The following is a 23,168-nucleotide window of genomic DNA, read 5'->3' on the forward strand; positions in this document are numbered from 1 at the left end:
GCACAGAGTAAGAATCTGCGTCTCAGTTAAAGCAGATGAGATTAAATTTCCTGTCATAGTTGCCCTTTGTGATTTAGGCTGCTAAAACAGCCGTGTTCAAATATATAAATCTAGGCTATTGTAGCTTTAATCTCAAGTGTATCAGAGGTCATATTGTACAAGGGATGCATGTTAGCAGCAGATGGAGAGGCGGCAAAAGAGGAGAGGAAGATGGATGGACAAACGTGATGGATGGATGGAATGACTGATGGTAAATGTGGGTGGGTCGAGATGCGAGAGAGGGAGGGGAAGAGTGTGAAAAACAAGCTGAAGTGAAAAAGTTGAGGTGATGGAAAGAGACAGATGGAGGGTATTGAGAAGAAGAGGGGGGCCAGGCAGAGGGGAGAAAACAGGATTATCGAGCAGTGAAGAAGAAATGGATGGATGAAGAATACATCTGGAGGGAGAGTGGCAAGATGATGAAATAGGAAGGAGGATCTAATGAAGAAAAACAGAATGAGGAAATAGGAGGAAAGATGTGGTGGATTAGACGGTAACAAAAAAAAAGTTGAACCGTTGAGCTGATTTCCAGCTGATGGATCTCATTCATAGCCACACACACACACACACACACACACACACACACACACACACACACACACACACACACACACACACACACACACACACACACACACACACACACACACACACACACACACACACACACACACACACACACACACACACACACACACACACACACACACACACACACACACACACACACACACACACACACAGCACGGGGGGGACAGAGAGAAATTAAGTGAAGCAGTTTCTACCCCGAGGAGTCCATTCTATCTTCTACGGAACATCAATTCACACACACAACAGGCCACAGGGAAGAAATGTCAGTGAGGGAGTGTCCATGTGTGCCATTCTGTATTTAGTGCTCTCTGTCCCTGGAAAGAGAGATATTCCTGCCACTGTTTCACAAGAAACACGGCAAAAATGATGCACAATGACAAATAATTATAAGTTATAAGAAGTGTTTTTACATCAATCCTTGACTTAACAAGGAGTTCACAAATAATTTTAGTGAGTAAAATGACAGGACAAGCTGGATCTTTAACAAATCACTGATGCTGTGGAATTGAGCCTAGGATCTGCATGCTTTTGTATAACTATGAGAACCTGTGTAAAGCTGTGGTGGTGACTAAATATACATGTAAAGAAAGAGTGAAAGAAATTCAGAGTCAGCGCAGTAAAGACAGTAACTCTGCTGGTATCACTCTTCACAAAGAGCGGCCAGCGGGACTGATGACTCCATATGCGCTGAGGGCCACAGATCGGTGGGTGGGTTTGTACAATTCCATTGTTTGGCCAAAGGGGGCCGACGGAGAAGCTTAGTGCTCTGTCTTCATTGTGTCCCAGTGGTGCCAAAGGGCCAGAGCCTTAAACCCACATGCTATATATCTGGACATGCACGCGAGGTAAGCATCGCACCTGTCAACAGCAACCATTCATTTCAATTACATGTCCAGTTTTTCAATTCATTCTCCCTGTGTTTCTATCACACACACACACACACACACACACACACACACACACACACACACACACACACACACACACACACACACACACACACACACACACACACACACACACACACACACACACACACACACACACACACACACACACACACACACACACACACACACACACACACACACACACACACACACACACACACACACAATAAGGTTGTCATATAGTGATGATCTATTGCCCTCTTCCCTGCCGTAATCATGGTTCAGTTCTGTGAAAACAAACAGAAAAAAAGCAGAGCAGACAAAAGAAACATTTGATTCTGAGCCACCTTAGTGACCGATAATGATTTTTCTACATTTGAAACAGGCTTTTGTGTAAAAACAGAAACCACAGTAAAGTTGATATTCCCATTGTAGAAGATATTCTCACTGCCACACCAAGCGTGGAGTAGTAAGTTCAAGTATTTAAAGTAAAGATCCCCTCAAGGCATGTTTAGTGTTACATAATACTCTGCTTGGAAGAAAATGTGTAATATAACATAATCAAAAAAAAACTTAAAAGCAAATCTTTTTTTCTCATTTAAGAATTTTTATTTGCACAAGCTAATATAAATACAAGGCCTTATTAAATCTTTTGTGTGTGTATGTATAAATAAATAAGGAGCTCAAGAAAGAGCAAGCAAGGGATCAGGCAATGGAGAAAGAAGAGGAAGCGCTGCAGAGAGGCTCCCCACAGAAGTGACCTGGCTGATGTCTAACCCCTGGAGGATGGTGAATGCGTTTCTCTCGGTTAGCTCTGTACTTCATTCACAAAGACAGAGGGGGAAGACAAAGCATTCGGCTGACGGCGTAGTGGGAGCAGAGCATTGTCGAAACGCCAAACAACAGTTTTTAACGCTGTGATGCAACACATTTTAATTTAAGCAGCCCACAAAACGAACAGAGAGCAACATTACCAGGAACCAAAGACCGACTTTACCAAGAATATTTTTAACTGCAAATAATTCCTCTTCTTCTGCCAACACAAATACGCACACCTACACGTACTAAACTTTTACCCACTGTCAATGCTGTCAAAAACCACACACACGCTGGGCCCAAACTTCAAACTGCACATACTCCTGCAATCCAAATAAAACTTTTCAAAACGCACGCACGCACACGCACACGTCAAAGAGTCAAACCTACACAGAACTACTACTTTTGCACACACAGCTGCACAAATTGTCCTCAAATTGCATTCATTCTCAACCAATAATTTGAGCTGTCAAAGAAACAGGCAGGCAGGCGTGTGTGTGTGTGTGTGTGTGTGTACGGCTGTAACACCCACACACTAGCACTCGAACGCACAAACCAAAATTCATCAGGCATTTCAAAATAAAAATATCTGTCCTTCACTGATGATGAGGAGGAGGATGTGTGTGTGTGTGTGTGTGTGCACGCGCGCTAGAATGGTAAATATGTGAGGAAATTAATTGTCCCGGCCAAGACAATCTGGCCATCTGACTGTCTCCCACAGCACAGACCAGGATAAATCAAGGACAGAGAAGGGCTGAGTCTTTGGGATTAGGAAAAAACAAGGGTGAGATAAGACAGGGAGAAATATTGAGAAAGAGTTTGCGACCGACAACAAAGACCAACATAGTCCACAGCTCAAAGCACAGTCTGATGAGTGGGCAAGGAGTGTTCATGCCAGAGGCCATCAAGTTCAAAGGATGAAAAACATTCGCAGTTTCGCCTCGAGGCAAAAATCCGGCACGAAGCTGGAAAGAGTAATAGAGAGTGTAGAAAAATGAATCTTACCTGAAGTTCTCCGATGAAGGAGCTCGGCAGGTGACGTTCCTGTGGCTCAGCAGAGAGGTTCTACTGGTGAGGATGACTGTGGGAAAATAGATCAATATGATGAGAAGAGGCAAATGATGACTTATTTATAGATAGGTGCCTTGATGGATGAGCAACATACTGATGTAGCTGGTCAAACCCGGATACGTAATTCTACATAATATGACTTTCTCCATGATGCTGCCAGAGAGGAGGGAAGCATCTTGTCAGAGCGTCTTTATGATTTCTCATTTTTCAAGCGGTTAATATTGGTGCACCCCTGGTCGAAAATTTTGAAGAAAGACAAAGATTTTAAAATGATTACAGGACAGATCACTCCTCCTGTTTACTCCAACTACTACTACTACTGACACAGCTCACTCCTCCGTGTCACTGCAGACGGGAACTGCTTCGCAGAATGACACTAGCTAGAGGAACTAAAGCTGTATCTTCTGAGCCACTGAATAGTGTTTTCCATAGAAACTGACTCCATTTTGGCTCCCAGGGGGATTTGCATTAGTTAGAACGTTTGGTTTGGTTTCTCATATATCCAAGGCTTGGAATAGCAGCTGTCAAAAGGAAACCTCTCCATCATTGTTGTTTGGTGTGTCATTAGAATCCATTTCTGTGAGATTCAATTTCCGTTTAGTTATTTCTTTTGTCTTTATGGTCATATAACTATTTCCATGTGACATCACTGTAGCATACATATTCTGATAGCCTAGGTTGTCCTGGAAAAAAAAGAGATGGATATAACTTGACTGTACATTGCTCAGACCTCAGAGGGTTAAGGTGTTCCAGTTCCCTGGCCCTGCCACTGTGCTTGCCAACTGCTGCATCTTGGCAAGCGTTTTACCCAACATGCTTTTCCCCCCCTCAATTTTGCATGATCTTAACTTGTGGTTTGAGCCGGGGGTTGGACTTTTGCGGGGAGCAGCCTGCACTCTAGTGGTGATGGAGACGCATCCATCGCTGTGGCAATATAGAGAGTAGCTCCACACACTTCACTCCATGATGAAGTGTTTTTGTCCGTGTCAGCTTTGTTTAGCAGTAGACTCCCCTGAGCTGCTCTTTTCCTCCAGCAAAACGGAGCATGGGAGTTCCCTGGAGGTCCAGTTTACAGCCCTGCAGCCAGAGGAGGAGCAAAGTGCAAACCAAGCGGCGGTAGCACACGGTGTACTTTAAGAGGAGAGATGCACCAAAAACAAAATTCTCCTTTTTTTTTTCCACAATTTCAGCATTTCCTTCCTTTTTTTCCCTTTTGTTGTTCTTAGAAGTTTTCCGTCAAGACTCTTATGAACCCAGTGGTGGACTAGGAAATATCTTTGGAACTTTGCATTAAGCAAAGAAAAAGTCATTCGGGTCTTTTTTGGAAAAAGAATACTAATCTCAGTGGGACTGGTAAAATCAAGGTTATAGAAAATAAACCAATATCGGTTCAACCCTGGTTTGGGCTGGATTCCTCTTTTCACAGCCTCAAAGGTCCCAAGAGCTCATCCGGAAACCCAGTGTAACAGCCCGGCAGCAGCCGCAGAGGTGAAACTGGCTGCCCCCCTGGGACCCAAAATGGAGTCAGTTTCTATGGAAAACACTATTCAGTGGCTCAGAAGATGCAGCTTTTGTTCCTCTAACCTTCAAAGTGAAGAAGAAATTCCTCCGAAAGCATTTCTGACCGCATTAGCAATTATCAACGGCATATTGAACTGTAGAATAAAAGCATTGCACCAGTCAATCAAAGGCCTTTTCACACCAAAATAAAATGATAAAATGAATCACAGGGAATCCACAGTCTTGCATGTTCCTACATTCTTGCACACTCACGTTTACTAGAAGATTTTGTACTGACAACAATGAACCTACAGACACTTTGAAATTTCAAAATGACACAAACCTTTGAGTAAAATGGTTTTGATGGCAATTTATAATCTTTACGGCAGAAGCATGAAAACTAACTAGAAACATGTGCATCAGAGGGAATCCTCTCATCTCAACACAATACACTCTGTATGTTCTATGTTTGAGAACCTGGCACAGTTGCAGAGAACACACTAAAAGGTAAGGAACCATTAGAACTTCATCAAAACTAAATGGCTTTGTTGTTGTCTGTTTCTTTAAGCTCCGTCAAACTGTAATGGCGTGTACGACGAGTTTGTTCACATCAGAAGGCTAGTTGTTGTCGTACCACTTGTCCAAACAGGCCAACAAGCCCCGCAGAGCTAAAGCAGGAAGCACGTTTAAAAACCGCAGCTACCAGGAAACAGTCATGTTCTCGTGTCAGGGACAAGGTGCTTACAGGCCAAGGCGGCGTGAAACGTCAGGTCACGACGCGACGGACGAAGAGGAGCGAGAGGTTCAGAGTTCAGCTTTTATACTCAGAGGTTAAACGAGCCAACGAGGGTCAGGTGTGCAGGTGGCTGGCAGGGAGGGGGCCATTCAGCAAAAGTGATTGGCTGACAGATGAGGACGAGCAAGGTCCAGGCCCAATCACAGACCTATTTGAGCGAGTGGTAGAGTCTGCAAGGGCCCGAAACGGTATGAATAGGAATGGGACCGCACCATACCTATTAAACATGCAAAAACTTTACGTCACCTTGACAACACAAAGACACACTGCTGACTACTACGGTGGGTTTAGGACTTCTTATATTTTTTCGTATTTTACTTTCTTCACCCCCAATGGTCCTTGAGGAACCGACTGGATTTGAACAAATTCCAGGGTGGAATTTGCAAATAATTAATTTAATAATGAATCTAATTATTTCTCTTTTGCCAGCGGTTGTTTACCTTTTTAAAAAAAAACGCTATGAGCTATGAGGAGAAGTGGGCCAAAAGAGCTTAAAGGGCCCATATTGTACACCTTTTTGGTGTTTTATTTGAAGTTTTGATATACTTGAAACGATATATTTGGGGTTTTTTTAGAACCAAAAAACATCTCAATATGGTTTTATAGCTCTTGTTTCATATGCTCTGCAATAAAACAAGTCGATTTTGGCCTGTCTGATTAATAAACATGAGCCTCTCTTATGATTGGCCAACTGTTTTCTGAGTGACCCAGGGCCAGGCCAACCACCTCCTCTGTCCAGATCAGCGCTGGTTACAAGGCCGCTTCTGCCCTGGAGAAACTATCTCCCTGCTCGGCGGCGGCCAGCGAGGTGGAAGACGCCAGAGCAATCTGCTGAGGGTCAGGAAGTTGGACACAAAGGATCACGTGTCATATCTTAGGCACCAGTGTAAGCACTATTCTGTGTAGTCTTTTTTACAATGACATCCAAAGTAAAGTAAAAAAAAAAAAATGTGTACAGGTGTAAATAAGCTTTTTTTTGGCGCTTAGAGTACATAAATCTCCACCTTCGTGTATGCGTGACACCTGTGGGCTACAAAAAAATACACACGCCATTATGTTTTTTGGGTTAATGACTCACTTCCCCATCAGTTGAACAGCCTCCCACATTCCTCCATCAGCTCATCCAGCTGGCACAGAGAAATAATCACCTGTATGCTAAGTTCACAGTGGAGGTCTAATTTTTTATTTTTTTTTATTTTTTTGGTGTTGTTGATTTCATTTGTGTATTTGAATGGTGTCAATATCGTCAGCAGCATTGCTATTGGTGAAAGAGGCAGGTATATACACCAGTGGACTACCAAAGTCGACATTGTTTTTAGTAAAAATGCATAAAGTAAAGATATTACTGTACTATCTGCAATAAATTTGATTTAAATGGATGGCACTACATCTTGGTTGAATTTTGGAGGATTGTAGGGAGACCCTGAGCAGGGAAAAGCATAGAATAATGAATCAGCATTTACACAATAATGCACAGACAGAGGAGTGAATATTATTTAAGTACAAGCATCACTCACACTTGACACATTGCCAAGCTACATTCGGCTTCCCCATTACACCTGTAATCATTAAATGAATCACCGAAATGTCACATGCACGGTAACGGTAATGAAGAAAAGAATGATATAGATTTTCCATCCATCCGTCCGTTATCCTTTGAAGGATGCAGCGGGGGCCGGAGCCCGTCCCGGCCGACATCGGGCCCTGTACACTGGCATGCAGAAATGTTCACCTAATTAGACGTTAGCTATACGAATACTTCACTTTCTCTATTTCTTCAACCTGTCTTCTTGAGGGTATTGTATTCCCTTATGCATGGTCTCTAATGACCAGCATCGCATAGTCGAGATAGATGGAGTACATCACTGTTGGTAGTTCTCTCCGTCCCGGATTATTCTACCCCAAACCCGCTCTCTCTCTCTCTCTCTCTCCCTCTTTCTTGATGATGAGTGATGGGGTAGACCAGTGGCTGTGCTACTCTCCTGCTCTGTCACTCATTAGTATCCCCCCACTACTTTGTATCTCTATTTCCCTCACGTTATGATAGATGGGTCAGGGCAGAGCAGCTGCTGGCTAATCAGTCCGCCTGTCAGTGAAACGTGGAATCGCTCCTGGCTGTGAGGCGCACACACCGCTGCTTGTGTTCGAGAGTGTGTTATGCGTAGGGGGATGGAGGAGAGCGAGTTGAATAAGTAAAAGTGTTAAAGCCACTTGGCCAAATTTCATGAATGCAACAGATTAGGCCCTTTGTAAGTTTCTTTTGAGACAACCCAGTAACTATTCATTCAAAGTCTGGAAAAGTTGTTAATGGTCGTGATCATTTGGGCTTCTATTTGTACTCTTTTGCGAACTTCCCTGAACAGCATGATTGACAACCGGACACTGAGTTCAGTCGGCTCAACTTGACACGTCGTTTGTGATAATTATAACTGAGATGAAATGTTTTGTTATAGCTCTGCATTGAAATACCTTTTAGGAAAGTGTATACTTTTCATTTAAGGTAAAAACAAATCTGTTATGTTTAATGTACCACTGTTTAAAAATATTTAAGCTTCTTAAGCCTCTATTGTTTAGCAGTATAAAATAAATGTTGCCTAATAATATGGTTAAAAGATAAGACTGATTAGTTTGTCTCGTATTTACTGTGCTACACACAGATACACAGAAATGAGGCTACTTTTTGATGACTGGGTGAGAAGTGAGAATACTGTGTTAATGGAGGCTAATACTAATACTAAAACGACACGTCCTGAACAAAAAGTTGTGTCCCCACCAGCTCAAGATGCTTGGAAATAAAGAAGCACCACTGTTTGGTTTAAAATTAGAAGGTAGAGCTAAGTTAGTCGCAGTATACAGTATTATAAATGAAAAATCTAATTGTAATCTAAGCCTTGGGTTGTTTAAATAATACTTGAATAGTTGGATTATAAACTACACGGGTTACATTTGAAGATGGAGAATAACCAGTGATTTTCAGAATAAGTCATTTTTGTAACATATCCTGTAACTCCACAAAATAATGTAGTTAGCTAATGCTATGCCACTTGACCTTGGAAATAAATCAAATTCACTGTATAAGTAGTAAGCTTATGAGCCAGACATCCAAAGTTGAAGCCGACAAACACTGTTTCTTTCCTGGCAATATATATTTGAGGTTTTAAAAGGCTAAAATGGACACCACCTTACAAACAAATATGCAGCATCTGTTTTAAAGGCCAATTTGCATGTGGAGAAATCCACATTTTGAAGGGCATGCTTTGCCCAGTTATGATTGCAAAGCTAAGACTGTTGACGGTTGTTCGGGGGCAAGGTTTGACAGATTTAAAACTTCCTCAGTGGGCCAGAGCAGTTTTGATTTTCCTTTAGTAATTATGGTCTTCAATGGCTAAAGATTTTTAAAAAAATACAAATTCAACCAATTAAATCTGCAAAATCCGTCTTTAACACTGGATTGTTCAGTAGAAAAAAAACTTTTTGCGCCCCTGAATGCACTTTGCGGATGAGCATCAATTGCGTAAACATCCGTGCAGCCCACTGATGTTGCCACATCAAACATGATGCGGTTCAGTGGAGGAGGAGCTTCATGCGTTCACAGCACTATAGACCTCAAGTTACCTTGCAGAATAGGGTTTGGCCTGGAGAAAGATAAATGTAGCTTGTCCATAAGGCTGCATGTTTTTATATACCAATATTCAGGATTTAATATTGCAATCGTGTGTACTTTAATCCAAGGTAAGAAATCATATAGAGGCCGAGTTCATACGACAGAAGATTGATGAGCTTACCCACGAGTTGTTCACAAGGCTACGCAGACATAAATACACAAGACCTTCAAAAAGGCAGCATCATTCTCCTGCCGCCTAAACGTTACAGGGATGTGTGTATAACGGGGGGCTGTCAAGTGGGGGACCTCCTATCACAGATGTTTGGAGGAATTAGACCCACAACACCTCTCAGAGACAGAAAGTCATTTCTGAACCGCCAGAACAAAAGTCATCTTTTTCATGACGTACAATTAGGCTTATCCCTCGTGTCAGCATTGCTTTCTCTTTCAGACAGTCCTGACCTGACCTGACCTATGAGAAAGACTGTGACACACTCGCTGGTGGCCTCAAACACCCTCGGCATCCTGCACAAACCCCTTCAGGCACCGAAAGGTCAGAAGCTGCGCTGTATCAGCAAGCCAGTGTATTAACCTTCTGAAGACTCAACATCCCACCAACAGCATATTCTGCTGACGAGCAGCCAGACCAATCATGCTCCTAATGCGATGTACTGATTGAAGAGGTAGTCTTGATACTGGCCATACACTGGTTGTCTAGCTGGACATTGGCGATGGTGATGGAGCCTCAAGGGTTCAAGTCTTTACTTACAGTACTGCTGACATTCCCATAACTGATCTAAACACATTTCTTCCATTTCAGCACCTTCTACAATTATATCAAGAAATTGAAAACTTTAAATTTAATTTCTGTTACCTTCTCAGGTAACAGTTGTGTGTTTTTCTATCGCTGATGATTTCCCCAATGTAGTTCTTTCAGTTCTTGGCTCGAGGGTTGATAGTTTGTCTGTTAGTCGGTTGGTCGTGTACAGACATCAAGGATCCCTGAAGAATGCATTGTCCCGTGGCCTGACTTTTCCTCTATTGCCACCACAAGGTTCACATTTGGGGTTTTGAGTGAAATGTCCCCAAAAAATGTTTTATGTATCACACAATTTAGATCATATATCAGTTTGACTACCTAAAGCGGCATAGTCTGACATGTTTCTGCTTATATACCTACTTGTAGAAACAAAATGGTTTCCCTCTCTCTGTCTCTATCATCTATTTCAATACATGGCCATGGGGGGGGGGGGGGGGGGGGCTACATCACAATGAACAATGGGAAGGATGTAGGCTGGAGGAAAAGCTGCGGAGGAATAATAGAAGTTTGTGACGAGCGCCAGGGTAAGGTGTCCTTGCTGGATGATCTTTCACTATAGCTTCACGACCTTCTTCCCCGTAGATTTAAGGAGGAGCCGTTCTGCACTCTTTCAATGTCAGTTTCAATTCAGTGTGATTTATTGTCATGAATAAATGAGTTGGCCGCGTGCATTTTCAAGAAGCGATATGAAGTCATTTAACAGGATTGGCCAAGAACAAACAGGCGGCAGAAGCAGATCGACACTCGTGCGTTCACGAAGTAAGCAGCCCCTTCATAGAGGGGATCAATGGCGGGATTAGGCAGAGCCATTGCTTAGTATTTCCAGCACCATCTTGGAATTAGTGGTGCTGAAAGAGTAGCACCGTGCTACTTAGAAGTATGAACTGTACAAACATTATTAGACTTATTTTGAATTCTTTTCTTCATTTCAAACTTGCCGCTTGTGGATCATGAAGACATTTTTTAGTCACAGAGGACAACTATCATGTCACTAGTATTGGGGCTTTACTACGGTTTGTAATATGTTTTTAAAAATGATTATATGTTCGTTTTTACAAGCAGGAGATGTGGATATTTATCGATGGTAAAGATTAACAGCTAACGACCTGCAAAGTGTTTGGAAAAACAATAAAGTGAAAAATTTGACAGTGCTGCCAAAATTCTGGCCACTGGTTGTTAAAAAGGAAAAAAAGAAGAATACTGCACAGGGTATTTTTGAGAAGTGATGACTCCAATGAAAGGTTTAAACCACGCTGCACTGGATGGGCAGTAGACAGGGGCACGTGCAAAGGAACTGCAGAGGAATAAAATGTGCTGCAAAGTGTTTGAGGTAGATTGTGAATGTTGTGTGTGTATGTATCCCGTGGGCCTGAATGGGATTGTTGAAATCAGTGTGTTTCCTTGAAAAGGTACATTTTCTCACCTCACCTGTTATCCCATGTGGATAAGGGTGTGCGTGTGTATGTGTGTGTGCGTGTGTGTGTATGTGTGTGTGTGTTTGTGTGTGTGTGTGTGTGTGTGTGTGTGTGTGCTTATAATGAATGTTATGTCCATGACTCAGTCCAGCTGGTTCTCCAGGTAGCTGTGTGTTTGTGCAATTAACCTCTGGCACGGCTCTGTGTTTCTACCCCCCTCCTCTCTTGTCTTTCTTACTGTGCATGTTGCACCTGCACACGAGTGCACAAATACAAGAGGAGAAAATGACCACCAAAATACATTTAGAATACACGAATGAACAGAAAAAAGCTATGTGGATTTTTTTTCTTCCTGGGGACAGATGTTGCAAATTAGCATTACACGACAATCTCTACATACAGTCCATATGGTGCTTCATTGAATCCTACAGTGATTTTCTTGTCAAATTACTAATTATCAGCATAAAAATAAGCAATATAGACACACATAATGTAGCACATTCCTGCCACCAAAACAACAATTGTCTTATTATAACATATATATAATCCCTGTCTAGTTATTTTTTCATTACAATGGCGCATTTTCTTGTTATTACTCAAAAACTTTTTCTTTATGACTTACTTTAACATCAACAAATCTGAGTATGGTAAAAATGTGACACTGTGGCCCTTTACATTACTGATCAATCATATGACATGACATGTGTCAGGATGTGGTGTATATTTATATTATGGTTGTGGACTGGTTTTTATTCTTTTCTATGTGCCCATGCATAATTATTGTGTCAAGTGGATGTTAGATTTAAATAGTTTCTTAAAACCAAATCAGTTGGTGTGTAGAAATAATAAGGAAAATAAGCAATGATAATAACAAGAAACAAATCAAAGAGAAGCAAAAAACTGCGATAGAAGCCCAGAATTATGTACAAATCAAATGATGAGCGGTGGTTGGGTAAGGACAGACTGTGCCTCTTCGAACTCTTCCCATTTGTTCCTACAGTAGTTGAAAATGGTCGAGTTCTAATTCCACTGGCTCGGCAGGGTTGTGTTTGTTCTCCTTTATTTTTTCACTCTTCCGGGTCGTAGAGAATTTCATATCAGCAATGTGATTATGTCTCTACTCAGCCATAGTTTGTGGACTGCTGCCACGGATCATTTATTCAAACCCTAATCCTTATGGAGTAGATCGGAGAAAGAAACTTTCTTCCTTATTATTTAAAGCGTTTGAAACTTTTTCATTAATTTGTTGCTTTAAAGTACAAACGAACAAGAACCAACTGCGGTATTGATATTGTTAATCTCAGCTCTAAAACTATAGTGGCAAATCACAAATATCCATTCTATCAATGACTCCACGCATGTCCTCTATATTTACTGTGGGCTCATGCCACCAGGAATGTGAATTAGATTGCCTCTGTGTGAAACAAATAGTATATAGCTTGGTAAACTGCTGAAAGGGTCAGTTTGCCCCGTGTATAGACCTACAAAAGCACTAAAAAGCATCAATGAATTTGTGTATATGTACTTTACTGTTGAACTGATGAGCAAACTGATCATCACGTGTTCAAGTGGCTCTTTAAACTTCAAAACTATCTCTCCTTAATCTTAACCAAACCTTAATTTTAACCAAGCCATACTGGACCATACGAGCCCCCTGGGACTTTATAAGTTTGTTCATATTTTTTTTAAATATTTTTTTTTATTATTATTTGGTTTCCTTGAGATTCAGATTTTCCTCTATCACGTTTGTTTGGCCAGCCATACTTCAGCGGTGATTTGACTCTCCTGAAAGTCACGGCTCACTTTGCTCATCCGCTGAAAGGTCAAAACAGGTAGAGGGAGGGAAAAACAGACAATGGACGAGAGGAAGAATGAAGAAGCGATAACGAGAAAATGGTGAGAACAAGCACGGCAGGGGAGGAGGGTAAAAATAAGGGAAATGAGTGAAAGGGAGGGAAAGCATGAGAGAGGCATAGAGAGTCAAATTAAAGGGATTAGACGGCTTATTCCCCCTTAATTCCCTTATCACTTCCTCCCACAGTGGATTGGGCTGCCGCGGCAATGTTTACATGACCCCGTATTCTGCTGAAGCCAAAACAGGCATGGCCCACATTATGCTAAATCCCTCGTTTACCTGGCACAATCCCTCCCAGACAAACACGCCGCAGCCTGGGAAGCTTTTAGACCATTTAATGATGGCGGGGAGGACCCCGCCTCTTATCGATGTCACGGAGAGCGCAGGAAGCAGGACCCAAATGCAAAGGTGGCGAGGAATAGTTCCTGGCAAAAGAAAACAGACTTAACTACCAAACAAGGGTGTCCACGGCATGTCGCAAGAAAAACAGGTAACCGAAATACTGGAGCCAGGGGAAAAATCACAAGAACAGCGTCTCACGAACAGACTGGGGGAAAATCGACAGGAACATACCGGGGGAAGACAGCAAGGAAAACAAAGGGTCCAACACAGACAATGGGGAGCACAGAGACTAAAACACACACAAGGAGGGCGGGGCAAATACAGCACAGGTGAGACACACTAGGAACAGGCGCAGACAATCACAGGGGCAGGAGACACCGGACAGGAAGTGGAACAACACAAGGAACTACTTCAAACTAAAACAGGAGCCAAACACAAGGGATCAAAAGCACTAAAATAACAGACGCACGAGAACAAGTCCTTGCGGATCATGACAATTGAAAGGAAGCTGGGGCAATAAATTACCTGTGTTTGCTGTGGTTTTGAGTGGGTCAACGCGTCTGATCTTCTACGTGCCCGTGCTTCCCGCCAGGGCTTTCACACACTTCGTGATATTGCTTTGCTTTGGTGTGTGAGGTGAACACGGGTCACTGTTATCACATTTAGGTTACTGACGCTATGATTAGGTTTAGAAGCAATAGAAAGCGATGCTTTAGTGGCTGTATGGTACGGCTGCTGACTTTTTATTCCTCACAGACATACAGTACATTCTCATATTCTCTTTCACTCCTTAATAATGTCATAAATAACGACAAATAACTGAAGATTGTATGTGGTGCTAACAAACCTGACACGCACTGAGCTCACAGACTTCAACGAGCTCGTGGCCTGTATTTTATCAACTGAGATGAGAATTAAAATGAAGTGAAAAAAGTGAAATAAACAAATGCAAATGAGATCGATGCCTATGCCCTTCCTTCAGCAGTCTACCGGTACGGTTGAATTGTCAAATTTGCTCAGGAAGTTTCCTAAATCTTGACGTGACCCGGAAGTATTAGATTGGCAGCCATAATAAGAGCTGTTCGGATTCTCTAACTGCTTAGGAAAGGAGCTGCTTCCTTTTCTATCTCCTTTAGCATAGGGTACAATGGACCTTCCTATGTGAGAGTAAGGAGATATCGACGCCCCACAATTCATTGCGGCAGCGATATTTAACGTGACGCGCCATGCACGATCCGAAATAGAAGTAGAGGATGTAGAAGAGTATGAATATGACCAAGAAGAGACGTAAGTTAACGTTGCATATGAATCATTTACATCTGATGTTACATGGATGGATGGACCCGCTGCGTTAGTTGTAGTCCATCTTTGGAAATGTGTAGTTTCACCACGGCAGACACACATCAATAACATCCGCCGTCGCGTGATGACGTGGTATAGTGAAAGTGGAGTCTGATTCTCTGAGCAGCGCTGTTGGCTTTTCCCAAGTCCCATCAGTCCTCCTTTACACCTTTCCTTGACCTCATAATGTTTTCCACTGAGAACAAGGAATATATAGATAGGAAGGACAATTCGACCGCACCCCCTATAATTCTAGAAACGTTTCCTGTCCGTAAGAATCACACGTTTTCAGTTTAGACAGAGGGAACATTGAACCATCAGCTACTCACAGGAAGCAACAACAAAATATATATTGATGAAAATATAGCAAAAGCAAATGGGACGGAAATGTTAAACCAATATAATAGCGTGAAAGGAATGTACAGGTAGAGAAAAGTTGAGCAGGGGGATTTAAATGCCTTCTATTTTTGTATTTAGTTTTGATGATGATATTGCGAACTATAAGCTCAGTATGCTGACTCACTCCTGACTGGACAGTATGATATGGGAATAAATCTATATTCATGGATTTTTGAGCTCAGACAATCCTGAGAGGATTTCTATAAGTTTTGGACTCAGGAGAATAAAACAGCTGTTTGGTTTTATTTGAAGTGTTTCTGCCCAGGCGCAACTTCAATGTTTTGTTGCTTTAAATGTTCCCGCTGCAGTGTATTGCAGGACGGCATTTTCTCCTTTCCTTTCATAAAGGACAGTCCCGTTTTTCTTTGCTAAAGGAGATGAGATAGGAAGCACTGCATCTCCTCTCCTTATCATTAAGAGAATTCAATGAGCTGTTATTGTGTCTGCCGCTGAAATACTTCTGAGTTCAGAAGGAACTCAGAAGTATTGAGTTCTCTGCTAGGAACCCGTGTTGTGTGGTGGTTAGCACTGTCGCCTCACAGCAAGAAGGTGCTCGGTTTGAATCCCCGCCTCTCTCCCAATGTCAGCTGGGATTAGCTCGAGCTCCCCCCTGCGACCCTTCACGGATAAAGCGGGACAGATAATGGATGGATACTTGCAGTTACATGACTTTCAGTGCAAGTTGGTGTTAATAAGGATGCTAATGATTTAATTGCTCATGATACAAATTCCAATGCCCAGTCTCGGCTTCTGACATGATAAAGCATACATTCAAGTTAAAGTAGACAGAGTTTCAACACAGTTATCAAAGTTAGGTAAAACCCTTCTCGCCTTATGTTACCTACAGCTCAATATTTGGGGAAGACAATGGAACATTTTGTTTATTTCCACTTGATATTAGAACAATAGGGGGGTGTTCAGCAATGCAAGCACAGAGTTGCTGCAAAATGGCACATGCCATCATAATATGAGGAATTAAAAGAGACTTTACCTGGCAGCCAACAACGCCAGGGAGACTTGTTGAGGATGCATTGACAACCGAGTACATTTGTAAGATGTGTTATTGTCACGTTCCCTTCAATCTTAATTTGTAATATCATTGATGGTATTTGTAAATTTGAATTGCCAGCTAAACATGGGCTGTGTTGCTTGAATTGACCTGTAACTTACTTTGAGCTCTTTGGCTGTACACGTATATTGCTGTTACTTCATTCTTAAAAATTGTTTCAGCTGCAACCCCACTGGAAAGCCCAACACGTCAGGATGAAATATAAACACATCCTATCAAGCATTTATAGTTCTCATCATTAATACTGAGTACACGTGTGGATGTAATCTTGAGTCTGTTAAAATGAGAAAAACTGGAGGAGGGCCACCTACTGCTACATTTCTAGAAAATAAGAAAGGAAAGCCCATGATGTGGAGAGTTAAGGGGGCAGTCGCTTCTGACCCTTGCGGCAGCTCAATCTCCAGCCTTAATGTACAAGGTAACGCCATATCAATCGTTTTGATTTTCCACTTTAAAATCATGTTATGCAGTTCACATGCATGTCTACAGTTCAGAGGGTTAGTATTGATCTGCTCCAGCATGCCCCTCGTCTCACTCCCAGGTAGAGGTAAGGATGGAAATTACTAAGGAGTCCTACATATACTGAATGAGAATGAAGTTCTTGATTCTGCATGATGATTCATAATGACGAATGGTGCTACATGCTGCATACCATGTTCCGTCTTTCTATTTGTTTTGCTGGGAAGGCTGCGGGTGACAAATTTGAAAAACTAAAAGTGGAAATTGAAAAACTAGAGCATGAAAAAAAGGCATTGCTAAAGATTTACCAACCTTTGATCAATATCACGCCATCATCTCAAATTGTTTTCTTTTCTTTTCAAGAAAGGGAATAATAAAACCAAGAATGAATAAAATGCAAAATAAATACAAATAATCTGTTTTGTCATTTTCTATTATTGGACAAATGTGTGATGTGTGATGGTCTCTCTGTTCCTGTTGGCCAATGCGGTGTCACCGGGTCCACTGTATGTGGTGGCATTGGGAGATACCATCAGGTGCTTTTGTGTTTTCAATAGTGGCAATGTTGCAGAGCACCACCTCACATGCCCACACCCACACGCCTTGCATGCAAGCAAATCGTGCCTTGATGACCCAAAACGTCACCTCCATCCTGCTACTTTGAGGAATCCTCTGTCTTCAAGCATCAGTCCTTGAATGATAGAAACAAACTGTCATGATGAAGCTTGATGTGTGACAGAGGCTGGGGGCAACACAGTGGTGCAGTGTTTAGCCCTGTAAGCACAGCAAGAAGCTTCTGGGTTCAAACCTCACAGCCTGCAGGGGCCTTTCCTTGCATGTTCTACCCATGTCTGCGTGGGTTTATTCTGAGTTCTCCATCCTCCTCCTACGGAGCAAGACATGCAGCTTGGGTTGATTGGCGACTCTAAATTGCCTGTCGGAGTGACTAAAGGTGTGAATGGTTGTTTGTCTCTATATATCTGCCCAGCAATACGCTGGCGACCTGTCCAGGGATACCCCAAGTCTCCTCCAATGTCAGCGGAGATTGGCTCTGTATGTGGTTCTGTATAAAGGCCTGCTACAATGCTCATTAAAACAGGATGGACCAATTCTGCTAATTATCTGCAATCGCATGGAAAACCTCTTTCATTCTGACAGATGCATTCAGCAGATGCAAGCTCAACAGAAAAGAGTATTCTTGCTCAAATGTCCAGCATAACTGATGGAATATATAAAGTGTGCGGCGGCAAAATAGCGCAAAGCGGCACACAATGTCTGTCCAACAGTAAGGGCATTACGCCTAGAAGTTGGCAAAGATGCTGAATTCCCTCTGACGAGAATTTTTATCTTCTGCCTAGAGAACATCATCAGGTCAAGCTAGGCAGGTCTCGAACACCCTCGCCCTGGGGAGCGAGCCTTTCACAATTCATCCAGAACACTACCTTCTCAGAGTTGTTTGGAGATGCAGCTTAAATTGTCATGGTAGCAAACCTACATGTATTCAACAGGTTCAACAGGAAGTTACACCCAATAACAGGAACCTCGCTTCCTTGTATAGTCCTCAGTTCTGCGTGGCCTGAGAGGTGAACCTCAGCCAATACCGAAAAACATTACGATACCCAAGATACGCAGGACCAAACAGAGGCAACGCATCACCTGTAAAGGACTTCAGGGGAATTTCATGTACAAATCTTTTAACTTCAGACGGTTTTAATGTTTACTTAGTGTACAGCTTCAAGTATTTCAGGGCTCTATATGGTCAGAGAGGACTGAACAGGTAAGTGAAGTGAAAACTAGTGTGGGTGGACAGTCCTACTCGTTTTGAGTGACAGATTCATCATTCCTCTTGGTGGTAAATCCAGCATGAGTCCATCTATCTTTAACCTGAGCAGGCAGATTGAGTGTAAGTGAAAACAACCAACATGATGTTTCTATAAATGTAACACTAACTGCGTTGCTAATGGATCGCTCCTTATATCCCACCCAATTGTTCTTCCGTATAATTGAAATGTTTTCTTTGACTGTGTTAAAGCGTCTCACTCGAGACAGAGAAGAACTGTAACTTGAGCATTCACAACATAAAGAGATGGAAGGAGATGTGAGGGAGGAGGTACAGAAAAAAAGGAGATGTGTAAAAAAAAATGTGTGAAAACCTCAAGGGGGCAGTTTACAATTCAATCCGGAAGACAGGGAAGGTTATGTGCAAAATGTGATGTTTATTAAAATGCAAAAGACAACAGTTTTGACATTCTCCCATGTTGCGGCAAATAGGGAAAATCCCTATAAATAAATCAGATGTTTAAGATTCTCCCCCCGGGCATCGTCGAGACCTAGGTGGTACAGAGTGGCACACGCACACACTGAAACGACAGCGAGGAGCCAAGAGAATCTGAGAGCCTGATCAGCAAGTACAAGTACAAGTAACAAGTGCAACAACGTGAAAAAAGGGGGAAGATGGAAGGAAGATGTGTAAATTGGGAAAAGGAGATCAAATATGGCACCTAGTTTGAAAGGAAAAGAAGATGCGTTATGTGGGCCTGAAGCAAATTGTACAAACTCATAGATCTCAACACCGTTTCTCAATATGTGCCATTGTACACTGTATATGTCTCCAATGTTTCCTCTGTACAGAAATCCACCTAGAACATCCCGTGAATGGTTGCTGCCACCTGGTGCTGGGGACAGAATTCTTGAGCGACCGAGGTGTTCTTGCTGCACTTTTGCCGGCCTGTCGTGTGGTCCATCTTCACAAACAGTCTATGGGATCCATAAATTGCTCCTACTAGACACAGATGTGGAATAATGGCCTATCATGTAAAGAAAAAAATCCCGAAATCAACGCTTTAATCAGATCTGCATCAGAAATGAATGGGTTCTGCCCTGACATACGCCGCCACCATCTTCGGTGCGGATAAAAAAGAAGAGACGTGACCTCCTCGACGGAGGCAATGCACCACATGTACAGGAGCTCTCCCGAGAGACGGAGGTGCAGAGGAGTGAGGGAAGGAGGAGAGGAAGTGCAGATGACTTGCGTTCGATTAATCTCCAGGTGCACTTCGCTGAATTTCCCGTTGCGAGCGAGGACACGCGAGGAGGATGCGCGAGCGCAGGAAGGTCAGGGAGACGTCAATCAAGCACATAGGCGGCAACACATCCAGATGGTGAAGTGGAGGTTTAATGAGGAGGGAAGCAAAAAGCGCCTGTGCATGCCCCTTTAAAAAAACCAAACAACACCTGCCTTCAGTCTAATTAATATATCGGGGATTCAAGAGACAGGAAAAAAACATAAAACATCGTGCGTTTCTCCAGGAAGAAAGTTAGCAAGGTCTCCGTGTGCATTCTGTAAAAAAGAAAAGAAAAGCGGAGGATGTTCAAACTCCGCAGAGACAAAATAACCACAAATCGATGTTAACTGAGTACAATCAGATGCAGAACACGACAATATGAAGACGCAGGGCGACCACGTTGGAGATGCAAGCCGCTAATGAGACACAAAATCAATTCTAACTGAATACAAAAAGACGCAGGTTGACCGTCTCTGGGTTGTGTCTTGCTCCTGTGTATAAGGGATGAGTCCAGGGGCTCGTTGTTTTACAATCTGTCCATGGCTTTAACTGATTGAAGAAACAATTAGCAGCTATTTAATTCTATTGATTGATGATAGTTAAAGCTACAGTGTGTAATATTTAGCAGAACGTATTCACAGAAATTGACTATATTGTCCATAATTGTGTGTTCATATACGTACAATCACCTGCAACGAAGAACCAATGTTTTTTCGTCAACTCTGAATGAGTTAAGTATAGTAACATTAGGGGGTACCGACCTCCGCGTAAGTCGCCATGTGTGCTACGTCGCGTTGTGCTGCGTTCGGGTTCCACTGCGACTCGGGAGGTTCGGACAAAAAAATCACCACCCTGAATTCCGGGGTCCGAGTTCCGAGCGGAAATGGAATCAGCGGTGCGCCACCATAAAATGTCCCCCGTCGGATGCTCAGTTGGTCGCAGTTTGCAACTTTACCAACAGATGCCGCCAGAAAAGTACAAAAATTACACACTGGGGCTTTAAGTTTTAATGTAATTAATCGATTACATTGATCAAATTTTGCCTCGATACAGTTTATTATTAAGGCCGAGCGCTGTCAATTTGAGTAAGACACACGCAAATACACTCTTCTCACAAATCTTACCCATTCTTTGAAAAATGTGCCTCAGTCTAGGCCACCAAGTGAAAAGTACAGAAGCCTGATTTACAGTCAAATTCAAAAATCAGCCAATCAGATGGCCGATCTCACGATTACATTTGTTGAATTTGACCCCCGCCCAACACACACACACTTTTATTAGGAGCACCAGATATAATCCAAAATGTGGTCACAGCCTATTTCCAAGACCGAGAGATATGCCTCACGGCGCTGGTGTGGCTGGAAATTGGTTCATGACAGGTTGCCCAGTCCGCCCTGGCAATCCTCTTAGTCGGTGTAATCACAATATCAGAAGCTGCAAGAAGAAAACCATAATGCAAACCTTTAAAAAAAAAAAATTGGAGAGACTTAACAGTTCACAGAGAGGGCAGTAGTTTCCAGGAAAGCTTTTGACAATGAATATGTGATAACTCACGATGTATTAGCTGCAGCACTGCAGTGTAGGAAGAGGTTTACCTGTATCTACCTCTAGGTGGAAAAAATGACCAGCAAAAGCCTTTCGAGACCAAATGTCTTGTTTTACTAAGTGCTAAAATGGTCCTTAAAGCTAAAATCCTGGGTTGCCGGATTGAAGAATTGTCGCCAATACCTGACAACTGAGGAGGAGTCGCCCATTGTTTCCGTGGCTCAGGCTCACTACTGCCAACGCAAGTACAAACCCGCCAGCGGAAGGAGCCAGCTGTCGGCCAGGACGCCGACAGAAACAATGCAGCCGAGGAAACGTCGCCCCCCCCCCCCCCCCCCCCGATGGGTCACCCGATGAAGGTGCACCTGTCGGAGCAAAGAAGGCCCTGCTGAAGAGGATCAGAAAACTCTTCAGCAGGGCCACGAGGACCAACAGGTCTACACTGAGATCAATAGACATTGAATTCTTTTTCATTCTTTCATGTGTCTGCTTGAGATATTTGATCACCTTAATAACACCAGTAAAATAATAGAACTGCTCTGTCTAATATGCAAGACCAATTTGATCTGCTGAGGCTGCGTGTGCATGACATCCGTTTACACTTTAAACTGTGGGCAGCGAAACAGAGGCATTTCACGTAATATTGATTCCAAGCGAATGAAGCACATCTGGAAGCATTTGAACTTGAATGTGAACGTAACATTGGAAACTCCCGAGAACTGCAGTGGAGCACTGCAGGTGTTCTGACACCAGAGCAGCTGGAGAGTTCAGAATTTATGGCTGAAAAGGAAAAAGATGGTGTATAAAAGGTGTATATATGTATATATATATAGTGGTTACAATTTTACAAGAAGGGGGATATTCTGCTGTCGGACTTTCTGTGAAAGCAACTGAGCATCAAGCATCCACACTCTTCATTTCAAGTGATTTGACTGCTATACAACTTGCACTATACCATTTATACTAACATAAATTATTTTTCTAAAAAACAATTAAATATGTCGCTTGGTAGTAATTTTTTTAACGATATAACACTGAAAATGATGATAATAATAACAAGAATACACATTTAAAAGCTGTGTGATTCAAATAAGAGCAGTCATGATCACCATGGTGATGGTGATAACAAAGAAATAATAATAATCAACATTATTTTCAAAGGAAGACACTTACGCGATGGGGATCACAAGCGCTTGTTGCTCACTGCACATCCCGTGTAGAATGGTATCCAGCGAACGGCGACTTCACATTCACACGCACAGGTTTCTTTTGTCAACAGCCAGAAGTACATCTGCAACCGAGAGATTTCACGTGGCTCAGAGAGGCGCTGTGAGCGGAACGATGACGCTGTCGTGCCCTGCGGAAGGAGCGCAGACACAGAGAAGAGTGTGGGAACACGGAAGCGGCAAGTGGTGCGATGAGAATATTAATTTGCACGACACTGTGGGCACCTCGAAGTCTATTATTGCTGGAGAGCTGTCACAAAAGCCACTCATGAGAACTCGGGAGATGGAGAGGCTGGGGGGAAAAGAAGGAGAACAACTTGCGCGG

This window comes from Scophthalmus maximus, chromosome 15 (genome assembly GCF_022379125.1).
Source record: "Scophthalmus maximus strain ysfricsl-2021 chromosome 15, ASM2237912v1, whole genome shotgun sequence".
Taxonomy (NCBI): domain Eukaryota; kingdom Metazoa; phylum Chordata; class Actinopteri; order Pleuronectiformes; family Scophthalmidae; genus Scophthalmus; species Scophthalmus maximus.